The sequence below is a fragment of the Hemiscyllium ocellatum genome, chromosome 16, assembly GCF_020745735.1.
Source record: "Hemiscyllium ocellatum isolate sHemOce1 chromosome 16, sHemOce1.pat.X.cur, whole genome shotgun sequence".
NCBI classification, from domain to species: Eukaryota; Metazoa; Chordata; class Chondrichthyes; order Orectolobiformes; family Hemiscylliidae; genus Hemiscyllium; species Hemiscyllium ocellatum.
The window spans coordinates 17,744,090-17,759,564 of record NC_083416.1 but is presented as its reverse complement, the minus strand read 5'-3'; the positions used below and the strand labels follow the sequence as shown (position 1 = coordinate 17,759,564).

General features: G+C 43.1%; 1 pseudogene; it reads right to left on the bottom strand.

The window, feature by feature from the left end:
- Nucleotides 1-12,573, bottom strand: part of LOC132823543 (large ribosomal subunit protein eL28-like) — a 40,043-nt pseudogene extending 27,470 nt beyond the window's left edge.
- Between the last annotated feature and the right edge of the window lie 2,902 nt (nt 12,574-15,475).

Below are 15,475 nucleotides of genomic sequence, written 5' to 3'. Positions count from 1 at the left end.
TGGGTCTGAGTGGGATGTCTGGTTTGTGTACTTTGGGTAGTCTTTCCGGTTTCATTCTTCGTAGGTCCGCTTTGGTTATCTGTCCGTTTTTTTGTAGATTCCTTAGAGTGTTATTTATTCTATTGGTGAGTTGTGGTGTGGGGTCCGAATCCTTCATTTGGTAGGTGTTGGTGTCTGCTAGTAGGTGTTGTGCTTTTTTGATGTAGTCTGATTTATCTAGGATGACAGTCATTCTGCCTTTATCTGCTGGTAGTATGATTATGTTCTTATCATTTCTTTGTGCTTTCAGTGCTTCCCTCTCCTTGGTGTTGAGGTTATGTGTTTGTCTTTTTCTTATCATCATAGGTACAACCGTTTGTCTCACTGTTTGTTGTGTCTCTTCAGTCAGTCCATTGTTCCTGAGTGTGCATTCCAGTGCTGCTAGGAAGTCTGCTGTCTTGGCGTCCCTGTGGTTGTAGTTGAGTCCCTTGGTCAGTATAGTTCTTTCCATGTCTGTGAGCTGTCTGTGGGAGAGGTTTTTAACCCAGGTGTGTGTTGTAGTGTCCTCTTTTTTGTGTGTTAGTTTGGCCAGTTTTTCTTTTAGTGCCATTTTTTTGCGACGTGTTGTCCTGTTCTGTCCTATAGTGACAGTCTGTTCTATGGTCCGGGTCCATTCATGATTAGCGGTCTTTGAAATTAACGACTTTTGGCGCGCAATTTCTTGTTTGTATTTGTGCAGTCGGTTGTGAGCGTCTGTGATGATCCGGTGTATTTTTTCTATTTCCGTGGTTTTGATGATCATCAGTGCTTGGGAGCCTCCTGTGAAGCGCTTCTGTGATGTTTCCTCCGGCATTTATAGTGGCTGTCTCTGCCGCTTCCGGTTGTCAGTTCTTGCTGTCCGCTGCAGTGGCCGGTATATTGGATCCAGGTCGATGTGTTTGTTGAGAGAATCTGTGGATGAGTGCCATGCCTCTAGGAATTCCCTGGCTGTTCTCTGTTTGGCTTGCCCTATAATAGTAGTGTTACTCACTCCTATCCTTTGTCATAAGTTCATTGTTACCTCCTCAAAGAATTCCAGCAGATTTTTCACACATGACCTCTTCTTGACGAAGCCATGCTGACACTGCCCTATTTTATCATGCACTTCTAAGTCCTCCACAATTTCATCTTTAATAACAGACTCTAAATTCTTACAAATGACTGAGGTCAGGCTAAGTTGCTTTATAGTTTATTTTCTTCTGCTTCCCTCCGTTCTTAAACAGGAATGTTATATTTGCCACTTTCTAGTCTCCCTGACTCCAGCAATTCCTGAAAGATCACCAATATCTCTATAATCTCTACAGCCATCTCCTTCAGAACTCTGGGGGAGTTCAACTGGTCCAGATAATTTATTTGTTTTCAAACCCCTCAACTTCCCAAACACCTTCTCCTTAGTGATGTGCATTGCACTCATCTCTCTCTCGTCTCTCTTGAAATTCTGGTATGATGCAGCTGTCTTCCATTGTGAAAACTGATACATTGTACCTATTCAGTTCCCCCGCCATTTCTTTACTCTCCATTATCCATTCTCACCTCTTAGAACTTTTGGAACTCTTGCAATTTTCTTTTATATTACTAGTTAGCTTACTCTCACACTTCATCTTCACCTTACCTTGCTTCTTTTTAGTTATCCCCTCTGCTTTTTTTTTCCCAAAGGATTCCTATCCTCTGGCCTCCCACTAATCTTCACCACACTAATCTTTTCTTTCTTTTGCTTCTATATACTGTCCCTGACTTCCTGTGTCAGCCATAGTTGCCTCAACTGCCCTTAATGGTTCTGCTTCCTTGAGATGAATTTCCACTGTGCCTCCCAAATTATCTCCAGAAACTTCTGCTATTGCTGGTCCACCATCTTCCCTGCTAGGCTTTCATTCCAATCAACTCTGGCTAATCCTTCCCTCATATCATTGCAGTTATCTTTATTTAATTGTAATACCATTACATCTGATTCAATCATCTTCCTCTCAGTAGGTTAAATTCTGTCATATTATGGTCACTGCCCCCAGGGGTTCCTTCACCTTAAGCTCCCTAATCAAGACTGCCTCATTACACATCACTAAATCCAGAACTGTCTATTCCTTAATGGGCTCTACCACTAGCTCCTCGAAAAGAAATCTCGTAGACACTCCAGGAATTCCTTTTCTCAAGATCCAACTGATTTTCCTAGTCCACCTGCACATTGAAGCTGCCCATGATTTTTGTAATAGTGCCTTTCTTTTAGCCTTTTCTAATCTTCTGATTTATTTTCTTCTCCATATCCCAAATACTGCTAGGTTGACTGTACACAACTCCCAATCGTGGTCTTTTTTCCTTTGCGATTCAACTCTATCCACACAGATTCTATGCTTTCTGACATTATATCATTTTTGGTTATCAATTTAATTTCATAACTTACTTTAACAAAGCAACCCTGCCCACTCTTCCCATTTGCCTGTCCTTTCCATGGGATATATATCCTTGGATGTTCAGCTCCCAGCCCTAATATTCTTGCAACCAAGTCTCAGTGATATCTACAATATCTTACCAGCCAATTTCAATCTGCACTACAAGCTCATTTACCTTATTTCTCTCTTCTTCACCACCCAGTCTACCTATGCTGACACCTTCACAAATCTAAAAGGTCCTTCTGTTCCTCAGTTCTGCTTAGGGACCTTCCATTCATTGTGTATACTCTTTCCTAATTAGACCTCCCAAAAAATATCACCTTGCACTTATCGGAATTAAATTCCATCTGCAGTTACTTTGCCGAATTTAGCAGCTGTACTGAGGCCATCCTCCTCATCGTCAGCAACATCCCCAATGTTGTCATCTGCAAACTTACAAATTAAACCTTCGACACTGACAATCAAGTCATTGATGTACATAACAAACAGCAGGGGTTCCAGCACCAATTCATGGTATATTGCTCATTACAGGCTTCCAATTACAAAAACAACTCTTTCTGCCCCTATTTGAAAGCCAATTTTGGACCCACTTTGCCAAGTTTTGTTGGATCTCATGGGCTCTTATCTTTTGGACCAACTTTAAATGTGGAACTTTGTCAAAGGCCTTAATGAAGTCCATGCAAACTATATCAACTACTCTACCCTCATCCATGTAGTTAGTCACCTTTCGAAAAAACTTAATTGAATTAGTCAGACAGGACTCCAATAAATCCATGCTGACTCTCTCTGATCAATCCCTGCCTTTCCAAGTATTAATTCAACATGTCATAGAGTCAGAGATGTACAGCATGGAAATAGACCCATCAGTCCAACTCATCCATGCCGACCAGATAACCCAACCTAATCTAGTCCCATTTGCCAGCACCTGGTGCATAACCCTTCCTATTCATATACCCATGCAGATGCCTTTTAAATTTTGCAGTTGTACCAGCCTCCACCACTTCCTCTGGCAGCTCATTCCATATATGCACCACACACTGCCCCTTAGGTCTCTTTTCTATCTTTCCCCTCTCACCCTAAACCTATGCCTTCTAGTTCTGGACTCCCCCACCCCAGGAAAAAGACATTATCTATTTACCCTATCAATGCCCTTCATGATTTTATAAACCTCTACAAGGTTCTGACACTCCAGGGAAAACAGCCCTAGCCTATTCAACCTGTCCATATAGCTCAAATCCTCCAAGCCTAGCAACATCCATGTAAATCTTTTCTGAACCCTTTCATGTTTCACAACCTCCTTCTGATAGGAAAGAGACCAGATTGGCACATATTCCAAAAGTGGCCTAACCAACATTCTGTACAACCGCAACGTGACCTCCCAATGCCTATACTCAATGTTCTGATTAATAACGGAAAGCATACCAAAAGCCTTCTTCGCTGTCCTATCTACCTATGACTCGATTTTCAAGGCGCTATGAACCTGTACTCCAAGGTCTCCCCTTCAGAATTTTGTCCAATACTTTCACTCAGGTCAGACTACTTGGTCTGTAATGCCTGGCCTATCTCTGCTGCCTTTTTTGAGCAAATAAATAATATTAGCTATCTTCTAATCTTCTGGCACCTCGTGTGTAGTCAGCGAAATATTACAAATATCCGCCAGAGCACCAGCAACTCCCCTGCCTCCTAGAGAAGCCTGAGATACACTTCATCTGACCCTGGGGATTATGCAATTGTATGCCCACTAAAACATTAATCTTCATGCATTCTGAAACCTCACCATTCTAACTGAAATCCATGGCTACAATAATTTCCTCCTCTGTGAATACAGATGAGAAGTATTCATTTCGATCCACTGACTCCTTTGGTCTCTAATAGGTCCCACTCTTTCCCTGGTAATCCTCTTATTTTAACATGCTTATAAAAAGCTTTGGGTTTTCTTGATCCTATCTACCAAAGATATTTCATGACTCTCCTTTGCCCTCATTTCCTTTTTAGGCAACCTCCTACACTCTATACTTTTGAAGGTCTGCCCCACTTTTTAATGTGCCGTACTTGACTATGTTTCTTTCTTTTTCCTTCATAAAACTCTGAATATTCCTTGACATTCTGAGTTCCCTGAACTTGCTGTCCCTGCCCTTCATTGTTAGAGGAACATGTTGGCCTTATTACACTTTGAGGAGAAAGTGAGGTCTGTAGATGCTGGAGATTAGAGCTGAAAATGTGTTGCTGGAAAAGCGCAGCAAGTCAGGCAGCATCCAAGGAACAGGAAATTCGATGTTTCGGGTATAAGCCTTTCTTCAGGAACCTTCATTCCTGAAGAAGGGCTTATACCCGAAACGTTGAATTTCCTGTTCCTTGGATGCTGCCTGACCTGCTGCGCTTTTCCAGCAACACATTTTCACCTCTATTCCACTTACCAAATGGAGACTTACCTGCTGGGAGCCACTGCCAATCTATGTTTACCAGATCCTATCTAATGATATTGAAATTGGCCTTCCTCCAAATTAGGCAGGTACCTTCTGCATGATCCGTATCCCTTTCATAATGATTTTTGAAACTTACAGTTATGGTCACTATCCCCAAAATGTTCACCCACTGAAAATTCAACCATTCAACCAGCTTCATTCCCTAGGATTCAGTCTCTCACAGCCCCATGTTAATAGGACTATTTACATACTGGCATAAAAAGCTCTCCTGGATGCACTTTAAAAATTCCGTCTCATCTAATCCTTTCATAAAAAGACAATCCCCATTAGTGTTTGTAAAGTTGAAATCTCCTGCAATTCTCACTCTGTTTCTCTCATACATTTTGGTGATTTGCCTACATATCAGTTCCTGTAGTATTATCCCAGCAAGGTAATTGCCTCTTTTTTATGTCTAAGCTCCACCTAGATGGCCTCATTTGAAGATCCTTCTAGGGCATCCCTCTCATTATTGCAGTGATGGGTTATTTTATCAATAATGCAATGCAAACCTCTCTTACTTCCCCTTTTATACCCTGGAATGTTGAGTTGCCAGTCCAGCTCTTCCTCAACCCTGTCTCAGTGATTGCAAGAATATCACGTACCCATGAGCTGATCAATGTTCAAAGTTCAACTGCCTTAGTATGCATTAAAATAGATATAATTTAGCTTTCTAGACCTCTCATGTGCCTTATCTTGACCATGTCTTCTCTGTCTACTGGACTGTCCTAGCATTCCACGATATCTGATTGGACCTTGATCCAAATTTTACAACTATTCTGTGCCCCATCCCATTGCTAAATCAGTTTAAAAACCCACCAACAGCACAATCAAACCTCCCAGCAAGGATTTTGGAGCTCGTTTGAGTACAACTTGCACAGGTCCCACCTACCCCAAATGCTGTCCCAATGCTCCAAAAATGTAACGCCCTCCCTTCTACACCATCCCTTTCGTCACATGTTCATCTGACCTATATTCCTATTCCTAGACTTAGTAGCACTGGAAGTAATCAGAGATTATAACCTAGTCATCTTTGTTGTTCATCTACTATCTAAATCTCCACATACTGCTGCAGGACTTCATTTCATTTTTTTAACCCATGCTTTTGGTATTGGTATGTACCATGGCTGCTGGTTGTTTAACCTCCTTCTTCAGAATGCCCTGCAGCTGCTTTGAAACGTCCCTGACCCTGGCACCACAGAGACAGTATAGCATTCACTAATCTTATTTGCTGCTGCAGAATCGCCTGTCAGTTCCCCTCACAATCAGTTCTCCTACTACCAAAGCTCTCTCAGTCATATTCCTCCCGCCATGGTGCCATAAACTTAGCTGTTGCTGCTTTCCACTGAGACCAACACCCACCCCTCCCCTAAACAGTATCCAAAATAGTACATCTATTTGAGAGGGGAATAGCAACAGGAAGAGTTTCAATTCCCCTCTAAAACAGATGTAGAAGACCCCTGCACTATCTGCTCATGCTTACTAGTCTTCCTGGTTGGCACTTAACACCTTCTCTCCCTTGTGCTATATCCAAGTGCATGCTTGATGTCTACAACTGGATGGAAAGAACCAACTTTGTTGTTTGCCCTGTTGATCTGGCAGAACAATGGGGTCACGTCCTGGTGCCCTTGGACCTAGGGGTCTCATCATTCCTGTTGAGTCCTCATTCAGACTCACCCATATTCCCCGTGTACAACTTCAAGCTTTGGGATCACAGGTACATGAGGTGTGGAGAGGCTGTGCATTGCTGCAGAGTCTGGAAGAAACCAACTAGGCGACCTCTTTATTGCTTATCCTTCCTAGACACATCTACTGGCATCATGTATCAGAGAGGGAAGGGTACCAGGAATGAGGTTGAGATGACTTATCCCACAGCATTTTTTCCCATTCAGTAGATGCGATTTCACTGGCTGGGTCGGAATATGTTAACCATCCTTGTCATCGAGAAGGTAGTAGTGAACTACCTTCCTGAACTGTTGTAATCCATTTAGTGCAGGTATACTCAATTGTTAGAGGGGATTAGTCCAGGATTTTAACACGGTGACAGCACTGGAACTTCAATATATTTCCAAGTCCTAATGGCATCTTGGAAAAAAAACTTGCAAATGGTGATATTTGTGTATTTCTGCTGTCTTGTCATCGACCGATCAGGCCGTACCCTCTACTTTTCTTCACCTGTCCCCACTTCAGCACACTACCCCCACCATCCTCTTTATCTACAGCTTCCCTTAGAGCCACTCCCCAATCCTGAAGGAGGGTTACACCCAAAACATCAACCTCTCCACCTTCTGATACTGACTGGCTTGCTAGGTTCTTCCAGCCTCCTGTTTGTCTTACCCTTGTCATTGTAGCTGCTAATGGGACATGGGATTGAAGGGGCCTGAGTAAATTTCTGCATTGTATTTTGTAAGTGGTATATGCTGCTACAGTGTATCAGTGGTTGTGGGAATGAATGTTGTGCCAATCAAGCGCACTGCTCTTCCACAGATGGCATCAAGTTTCTTCAATGTTATTAGAGCTGCACTCATCATCACACCCCTGACTCATGCCTTGTAGACAAATCTTAGGCTTTGAAGTCAGGAGAGAGTTACTTCTAGCAGAATTTGCTGTCTTTAATCACCATCTGTACTGTGGCTATTCTAAGATTCTATAGCACTGCTGTTCTACTGCAAAATGGTCAATGGGAACTTTTGCATTCACCAGTGAGGATTTAATGGCTTATTTTGACATTATATCTCCAACAAGGCATGGGAGGTTAGTTGAGATAATGTGCTCAATCTATATGCAGATATGACCATATCTTGTTCTTTTTATAACCTATTTTATTGGTATTGACATGTACCATGACTGCTGGTTGTTTAACCTCCTCCTTCAGAATGCCCTGCAGCTGCTTTGAAACATCCCCACTCTGGCACCAGAAGGGCAATAGCCAATTAAAGAATCTTATTTGCTGCTGCAGAACTGCCTGTCAGTTCCCCTTACAATCGATTCCCCTACCACTAAAGCTCTCCCAGTGTTTTTCCTCCAACCATGGTGCTACAAACTTGACTGTTGCTGCTTTCCACTGAGAACAACATCCATCCCTCCCCGGCAACAGGAAGAGTTTCTATTCCCCTCTAAAACAGATATAGAAGATGCCTGCACTATCTGCCCATGGTTACTAGTAACCTCCAGGATATTGGTAGTGATTGAATGGCAAGGGTCGGTGGTTAGATTCTCACTTGCTAGAGTTGGTCATTGTCTGGCACTCGTTAGTATGAATGTTACTTGCTATTTTCAGCCCAAGTCATGGAAATTGTCCTGATCTTGCTGCAATTGGATGTGGACTATTTTAGTCTGAGGAATTGCAGAACATTGTATAATTATCAGTAAATGCCCTCAATTCTGACCTCACCATGGAGGGAAGATCACTGAAGAGCTAACGTTTGGAGCTAGAACACAACCTAAACAAACTTCTTCAGAATGAAAATAGAAATTGTTAGAAAAGCTCCGCATATCTGGCTCTGATTTCGCTCCATAGATGCTGCTAGACCTGCTGAGCTTTTCCAGCAATTTCTGTTTTTATTTCTGATTTACAGCATCCGCAGTTCTTTCAGTTTTTTCTTCAGAGATGTCCTGAAGCTGAGTTGACTCATCTCCAAATATCCACTACCACAATCTTCCTTTGTGAAGATATGAGTCCAACCAGATAGTTTACCCCAGTTCGCAATGATTCTAGTTTTGTTCTAGCTCCTTGATGCCACACAGTCAAAAGCAGCCTTGATGTCAAAAGTAGTTACTCTCAGCTCACCTTGAGAGGTCAGCTCTTTTGTCCATGTTTGAATCAAGGCTGCAACAAAGTCAGGAACTGAGTGACCCTGGTTGAACCTAAACTGAGCGTCAGTGACCAGGTTGTTGCTAACAAGTATAGATGACCCCTTCTATCATTCAAAGATCAAGAACTGACTCATTTAGTCATATCAGATGGGTTGGATTTGTCCTACTTTGATGGAGAATACATGGAGAAGACTGCAAATGCAAGCAAGGATTTCAAGTTAGAAGACAATAGCATGCTGGCTACCTTATTGGACAAATGGTCCAGAGAGTGTGAAGTGAGGTAACACAATGGTAGTTTTTAAATTGGCATTATGGTTGAAACAATGTGAGCCATGAAACTTTTGATCTGTTATATAAACACAACTGGTTCACTTATGCCCTTTACAGAAGGCAATTGACGTCCTTACATTGTCTCACTAACATGATGCAGCCCTTGTCAAGATGATTTTTCAGTGCCCTTACAGTTCAACTGAGGAAGTTAGAAAGTCACAAAAGAAGTTCCATTTTTACTTCTTTATCATGACATTTTGGGAACTCAAGGATTAAACATTCCACTATTCAGAGAACTCACTGCGGTATTGATTGCATGCCTTTCCTCGTACAGAATGAGACGGGACACCACAACAGGGGAGGTCTGGCTGACTCCTAGAGATCAGAATCCTCTGGAGCCATACATGTGGATTTCACTTGCAGCCTCAGGCAAAGGTGTTTGTTCTCCCTACACAAGACTGATAGCCTTGGCCATAACCATATTAACTGCCTCCTGTTCCCATGATCATGCTTCCCTTACCTATTAACATTGTTCTCATTGTTGGATTCACTTGCCAAAGTCCTTCTGTCTAAATCTCTATCCATCAACATATGATTATGAAGAATACAATAACCAGTCCCTGCAAACCATTCTCTAGTTAGCACAGGAAATCGGCAATCACTGGGCACTGTAGAATTGTAATTACCTGTCTTAAACAATGTAATGTCAATCAATCATGTGACTTGTAGACCTCTATATTATTCCTATAAAATATACTGCCTTCATGTGTAGAGCAGAGATTCGTTGAGAAGTGCCACCATAAGTAGGCTACATAACTCCTTTGGTGTCACTGAGAATCTCTCACCGGCTATCCAATAATAGAGCATTTACTGTTGTATCGAAACTTGTGTTGTCTGGATTTGTGGAAAAGATACTTCAACACAACCATTCAGCAAGTTATATCATCATCTTCTTAGGGAATTGCAGGTGCACAGACCCAGCAATGCCTGTCAGTCCCACTTACGATCAATTCCCCCACCACTAAAGCTCACATCCTAGAAATAAAACCAGTGACCAAATTAACAACTTACTAACAGCCGTCAAAATCTACAGCACAGTTAAAGGCCCTGCAGTCTACCATGTCCAAGCCAGTCAAAAAAATCCAAAGTATTCTAAACCCATTTTCAAACCTCTGACCCATAGCTTTTTATGTCTTGTCCTCACCAGAAAATATTTCTTAAATGTTATGAGGGTTTCTACCTCAACCAGTCTTAGAGACACTGAGCTCCAGATTCCCAGTACCCTCTGGTGAAAATATTTTCCTCACATTTCCTCTAAACCTTCTGCCCCTTACATTAAATCTATGCCCCCTGGTATTTGATCCTTCCATTAAGAGGAAAACCTTCTTCCTGTCTTTCCTATCTATGCCCCTCAGAACTTTATATATTTAAATCATTTTCCCACTCAATCTCCTCTGCTCTATGATAAATAACACTAGTCTGTCTATTCTCTATTCATAAACTCTCCAGCCCAGGCAACATCCTCTGACCCTCTTCAATGCTATCAAATTCCTCCTCCTATAATAAGGATTTCAGAACTACACACAACAGGCTTAACCAAAATTTGATACAGTTCCAACATAACTTCCCTGCTCTTAAACTCTATGCCTCAACTAATAAAGGCAAGTATCCCATGGGCTGTCTGAACACTTCGTGCACTTGTTCTGATTGAGTCATATAGCAGCTGTACAGGACATTGGTGAGGCCACTTTTGAAATGCTGTGTCCAATTTTGGTCTCCCTGCTATACTAAAAATGTTGTGAAACTTGAAAGGGTACAGAAAAGATTTACAAAGATGTTGCCAAAGTCAGAGGATTTAAGCTATAGAGAGAGGTTGAATAGGCTGGAGCTATTTTCTGTGGAGCATCAGAGACTGAGGGGTGACCTTATAGAGAATAATAAAATCATGATGAGCATGGATAGGGTGAATAGCCAAGGTCTTTTTCCCCAGTGTAGGGAAATCCAAAACTAGAAGACATGTATTTAAGGTGAAAGGGGAAAGATTTAAAAGGGACAACGTTTTCACAGAGGGTGGTGTGTGTATGGAATGAGCTGCCAAAGGAATGGAAGCAGCTGGCACAATTACAACATTTAAAAGGCACCAAGAGGAGTACATGAATAGGAAGGATTTAAAAGGAGATGGACCAAATGTTGCCAAATTGGTCAAGATCAGTTTAGGATACCTGATCTGCATAGATAAGTTGGACCAAAGGGTCTGTTTCCATGTTGTTCATCTCGATGACCATTGAATGTGCATATTAAGAACTCACCAATCCTCAGTGCTTCCTACTGTCCTATCATTCATCATATATTGTCTTGTCTTGTTTGTCCTGCCCAAGTACATCATTCCACAATAGTTCTAATATGTAATAAATACAACTTTTCATGACAAGGTGAAAAACATTCCTTGAGCTATCCTACAATTTTCCTTTACAAAACATTTGTCATGGCAAGTCATCTTTCATTGCACTTTCAGTTTTACTGCATGGGAGACCATTTGCATGGACAACCTGCCAGTAGACTTCCATGTTACTCACAATCATATCTGAATTGTAATCACTTGTGCTCAACAAATTGTTTGCAAAATTATGGAAATGTTTCTCTCCATACTCTTGCCTACTACACATTTCCAAACTCACTGTCAGGAGATACAGATATGAGTCTTGGTACTTTCCTCACATGAAAGCCAGTTACACATCTGTATTGGAGAGTTGCTACCTTGTTCTTAATAAAACAACTCTCTGTCCCACAGATGCCCTGCTTTCCTGACTTAGAGGGAACTGTTAGTACAGGTGTAAACCCAAGTTTATATCTCTATAGTATGCTTTAAATGCAACATAAACAATGTTTTCACGGTCACAAAAGCAGAAATTGCTGGAAAAACTCAGGTATGGTAGCATCTACGGAGAGCAGAGTTAACGTCCTTCACAAGCTGCCAGACCTGATGCGTTTTTCCAGCAATTTATCTGTTTCTGATTTCTAGATCCACAGTTCTTTCATTTTTTCTTTTAAAAAGTCAGACATTTAGTCCCAGTTAGTCACGAAAACCAGACAGGATAACTGACAAGAATTATTCTTTAATTAGGGAATGATAGCATCGGATAGATGAGAAATAGCGTGCAAAAAGAAAAAAAAACTGTTAGGAATGACCTTGGGGATACTGCAGGGGAAGTGTCTAGTTAAGTGTGGCCTGAAAAACTGTAGTTTCCACTTGAGTGAATACGCAGTTCATGTGTAGGGGTCCCGAAAAGATTCACCTCCCCTGGTTTGAGCACACCAGTATTATCCATTCCAAACGAACAGGACCGGACTATGTGGGCAGACAGCGGGAATTTGCGCTCTAAGCCCACTTCACACTCGTGGGGCTAGCGTTTCTGTCACTAAAACCTCGGGCTGCTCCCCAACATCCCGAGCCTCCTGACATTCCTCGCTCCACTCATGATGCCCGCCCGAGCTACAGCTACCTATAGTTTGTTCAAGAACAGCGAGTGAGACCACGCTCTCTCTCACTCACAGAGCACCCAAATCCCGCAGAGGGTGACGAAGCCATCGTTAAGCGACTCCTTATCGATGGTAATATTCATGGCGCCCTCTTGCCACTACCTCGCACATGTGACCACCAACGGACGGTTTTAGGGAGGTGCCACGTGACCACCCGCGTGCCTCCGACACCACGTGATGTTGCCGCGGCGGTGGTCAGTCCCGGTTCTTGTTTACAATAACAAGGTCAGCATTTAATATTTGATAGTTTCCTCACTGTTATTATCTTTACAAATTAATGCACCAAGTTCAATCCATTAACCATTTCCTCACTGAGATTTGTTTGATCTGTTTTGAATTTGCTCATCCTTTCAAAGATAAAACCAGAACAACGCTGCACAAATTCAGCAAGTCTGACAACATGTGGAGAGAAAACAGAATTAACCTTTTGTGTCCAGTCACCGTTCTTCAGACCCTGCTTTTCAGTGTGTACAGGATAAAACAGTACCTGTGTCCAGCTCCAGGCCCAGAGGAACTGGAAGCTGCGTTTTGTAGAAGAGTCATCTGATTTTTAGGACGGGGATTGGAAGTCGAGAGTTCTGTTAACGTGGAGGCTATGGCATGTGGGTGGTGAAAAGAGGGGTGAGAGAAATGCAAATACTGTAAAGAAGATACAACAGTTTTAAACTTGTCTTCAAATGAATACTTAGCTAACTGATGTCAGTGAAGTATTAAGTGAATGTGGAATCCCTGGCATAAGACTGCATATGTTCTTTGAGTCATGGAGGTCTACAATACAGAAAAAGGTCCTTTGGCTCGTCGAGTCTGCACCAGTTGAAAACTTGCTAGTTTTGGCAACACCCTGGTAAATCACCTCTGCACTGCTGCAAATGTGTTGCTGGTCAAAGCACAGCAGGTTAGGCAGCATCTCAGGAATAGAGAATTCGACGTTTCGAGCATAAGCCCTTCATCAGGAATAAGAGAGAGAGCCAAGCAGGCTGAGATAAAAGGTAGGGAGGAGGGACTAGGGGGAGGGGAGATGGAGGTGGGATAGGTGGAAGGAGGTCAAGGTGAGGGTGATAGGCCGGAGTGGGGTGGGGGCGGAGAGGTCAGGAAGAGGATTGCAGGTTAGGAGGGCGGTGCTGAGTTGAGGGAACCGACTGAGACAAGGTGGGGGGAGGGGAAATGAGGAAGCTGGAGAAATCTGAATTCATACCTTGTGGTTGGAGGGTTCCCAGGCGGAAGATGAGGCGCTCCTCCTCCAGCCGTCGTGTAGTTGTGTTCTGCCGGTGGAGGAGTCCAAGGACCTGCATGTCCTCGGTGGAGTGGGAGGGGGAGTTAAAGTGTTGAGCCACGGGGTGATTGGGTTGGTTGGTTCGGGCGGCCCAGAGGTGTTCTCTGAAGCGTTCCGCAAGTAAGCGGCCTGTCTCACCAATATAGAGGAGGCCACATCGGGTGCAGCGGATGCAATAGATGATGTGTGTGGAGGTACAGGTGAACTTGTGGCGGATATGGAAGGATCCCTTGGGGCCTTGGAGGGAAGTGAGTGTGGAGGTGTGGGCGCAAGTTTTACATTTCCTGCGGTTGCAGGGGAAGGTGCCGGGGGTGGAGGTTGGGTTGGTGGGGGGTGTGGATCTGACAAGGGAGTCACGAAGGGAGTGGTCCTTGCGGAACGCTGATAGGGGAGGGGAGGGAAATATATCCTTGGTGGTGGGGTCCGTTTGGAGGTGGCGGAAATGGCGGCGGATAATACGTTGTATGCGCAGGTTGGTGGGGTGGTAGGTGAGAACCAGTGGGGTTCTGTCTTGGTGGCGGTTGGAGGAGCGGGGCTCAAGGGCGGAGGAGCGGGAAGTGGAGGAGATGCGGTGGAGGGCATCGTCGATCACGTCTGGGGGGAATCTGCGGTCCTTGAAGAAGGAGGCCATCTGGGCTGTGCGGTGTTGGAATTGGTCCTCCTGGGAGCAGATGCGGCGGAGACGAAGGAATTGGGAATATGGGATGGCGTTTTTACAGGGGGCAGGGTGGGAGGAGGTGTAGTCCAGGTAGCTGTGGGAGTCAGTCGGTTTATAATAGATGTCTGTGTTGAGTCGGTCGCCCGAGATAGAAATGGAAAGGTCTAGGAAGGGGAGGGAGGAGTCTGAGACAGTCCAGGTGAATTTCAGGTCGGGATGGAAGGTGTTAGTAAAGTTGATGAACTGTTCAACCTCCTCGTGGGAGCACGAGGCAGCGCCGATACAGTCATCGATGTAGCGGAGGAAAAGGTGGGGGGTGGTGCACCCTCTCTGGTATAATCACATCTCCCCTATAACTTTAATTCCAGTAACTGCACAGAACTCAACATTAACTCTGGGGTAAAATGCAGTGGTTGCTAGTGTAATGACAACTGTGTCAACTGTCACATTTAAATATGAGATTTAGGGAAAAGGGTTAGGTGTCCCATCTTTGTAATTATGCAGTGAAAACAAATTAGTTGTGGCCAATTTGGAAGGTGTGTTTTGTCTGAAGAAGTAAGTCTGTTATCTTGAAAAACATTGCACTATTTTATATCTGTTAAAACAAACTCCTAAACTTAATATAAATAATTTTCTAACACTATTTTGTAGAGGATCAGGGAATTCTCTCTTTGTCTTATGTTCATTGGATTTACTTGGGTATTCCAATTGTTTACAGTTCATCTTGTGCCAGTTTAAGTACTGTGGTATCTAAGAAACTAATGTTTTCCTTGTCTGTTGAGACTTTAATGGTAAATTTGATAATTATCAATTAATTCTTTCTAATCCTGCTTCTGTGTGAGTCCATACATGCCATACGTCAGCACAGTTACAGAAGGTAATTTCTGTGACTAAATATCCAATAAGTGAGTTGGTAAGAATGATAAAAGATTCTTCTGAAAATCAAATAGCAGCCCTTGTGAAAATCTTAAGAGGAGTTCTCAAGGGAAAGGGGGAGACTTTCTTTTGCTCAGACTTGCAGGCAGCTGACTCTATTTCTGCTTCTTTATTTAAT